Genomic DNA, 2464 nt, shown 5'->3' on the forward strand with positions numbered 1-2464 from the left:
TTTATTCTATATCTATTCCATTCATTTTTTGTCTCAGCTCAAACATTTTTCTCTGAGAAGCCTTCACAAATTATATGGGTAGGTATACTTGTTATGAGTTCTCTTGTACTTGAAGCTATTTGATAACCTTTTGAATACTTGATAATATTTTTAAATAACATAAACTAAAAAATGTTTAATCTTTACCATATACCTAATCTATAGCAGCATTTTTCTTTTTTTTTAATAATGACTGAATTCTTACCTCTAGCATATTAATGGAAACTGATATTTCTGTGATCAGTATTGAATTTGATTGAGAACACTTCAAGTATTCTGAAACGTTGCACCTGGTCATTATATAAAGAATTTTGTAATCTCTTAATTTCTAAGTCAAGACTTTACAGATATGTTGGTCTCATAATGTTGTTTACACAATTCATATAATACTAAATTCACATAATATTAAATACTCTGATTATTGTGCAAGTCGTTGGCAGGTCAAACTATGTTCTGTTATTAAATTTTTAAAACAACAGAAATTATTTGTATTTTTGCTAATGTTTACAATAGATAATTTTAAAAGACAGAAATGTGCAAAGGGGGAGATAAGACCTACCTATGTCTTCTCAGAGAGACCCACTATTAACATTTTGCTTTACACACCAGCCACAGATTTCATTTGTGAATGTGAGTGTATGTTTGTGTATTCATATTATACCCTTGAGTGGAGGTGATATTTCATAACCTTTTAAAAATTGTGGTTGTACTTAATTACCAATTACAATGTAAAGATTTTCATGTTGTGATTCTGTCCTACATAGCTGTTCTCTGGAACAGTAATCGTTTATCTCCGTCAGCCTTCTCTCCCATCTATGTATGTGCCACCATACCCCATGGAAGACTCAGTAGATGTGGACATGAGTCCTCTGAAGCCCCAGAGCTATCTTTTTGGTTGTGAACTAAAAGCTGACAAAGATTATCACTTTACAGTGGATAATGAAGGAAGTGAGCACCAATCATCTTTAAGAACGGTCAGTTTGGGGCTGGTGCAAAGGATGGATTATACATTGTTGAAGCAGAGATAAAGAATCATGAAGGCAGTCCAATTAAAGTCACTTTGAAAATATCTGTACAGCCAATAGTTTCCCTTGGGGGCTGTGAAATAATACCACCTGTGGTCTTATGGTTGAAATGTGGTTCAGGGCCCATGCATATTTGTGGACAGCACTTAGTAGCTATGGAGGAAGATGCAGAGTCAGAAGATGACTAGGAAGGGAATGTGAAACTCCATAGTATAGCTGGAAAGTCTTCTGTCCCAGGAAGTGGTAGCAAATTTCCACAGAATAAAAGTAAAACTTGCTGCTGATGAAAATGATATGAAGATGATGACAATAATGATGAATTTGACGATGACGAAGCTTTCGCCTCCAGTAAAGAAATCTATGAGATTCCACTCAAAATCTATATGGCTATTCTAGCCAAAAAATGCACAAAATCAAACCAGAAAGGAAAAGACTCAAAATCATCAAGACCAAGATCAAAAGGTCAAGAATTCTTCAAAAACCAGGAAAAGACTACCAAAACACTGACAGGATCTAGTTTCATAGAAGACATTAAAGCAAACGTGCTAGCAAGTATAGAAAAAGGTGGTTTTCTTCCCAAAGTGGAAGCCAAGTTCATCAATTCTGTGAGTAATTGCTTCTGGATGACTGACCAAGAGGCTATTCAAGATCTCTGGAAGTGGAAGAAGTCTTTTTAAGAAAATAGTTTAAAATGGTTTAAACAGTTCGTTAAAATTTCTGTCTTGTTGCCTTTCTGTAACAGTTGATATGCAGAGTGAGAACTTTCCCTACTATGTCTGATAAATGTTGTCCAGGTTCCATTGCCAAGAATGTGTTGTCCGAAATGCCTACTTAGTTTTTAAAGATGGAGCTCCTCCGCCCTTTTCTTGGTTTTAAGTTTGTATGGAATGTTATGATAGGACAGAGCAGTAGTGGTAGTCAGACAGATGGAATGGTGGGGAGACAAAAATATACAGTGAAATAACATCAGTAAAAAAAAAAAGGCAATGTAAACATTTTCTCCACGTGATTTAATAGTCTCTTATAAAATACAGATATGGCTGCATGGTGTGTTATATGGATAAATTATATTAAATCATTCTGCTATCACTGGATATTTAGCTTATTTATAATTTTTCCACTATTACAAAGATAATCAATATGTGACTGACCATATTTGTATATAAATCTTCTACATCTCTGATTCTGTCCTTAGGATAAAATCCTAAAAATTGAATATATGGATCAAAGAGCATATTTTATTTCTAAGGCAGTAATTGATATATAAATGGACTAAATTTCATCTCAATAATTTCAAAGTAATTTTATATAAAGTTCAAGTATATGAAAAGAATTATAAACATAAAGCAATCAAATTCTTGACAAAATTAATGTTGATAATCTTATGATTTAGGAAAAAA

The 2464-nt window shown here is 33.2% G+C and overlaps 1 pseudogene; it reads left to right on the plus strand.

Annotated features, from left to right (window-relative positions):
• The first annotated feature begins 855 nt into the window (after positions 1–855).
• On the plus strand, positions 856–1749 carry LOC101089938 (annotated as a pseudogene).
• Positions 1750–2464: the final 715 nt, after the last annotated feature.

Source organism: Felis catus, chromosome B2, assembly GCF_018350175.1.
Source record: "Felis catus isolate Fca126 chromosome B2, F.catus_Fca126_mat1.0, whole genome shotgun sequence".
Taxonomy (NCBI): domain Eukaryota; kingdom Metazoa; phylum Chordata; class Mammalia; order Carnivora; family Felidae; genus Felis; species Felis catus.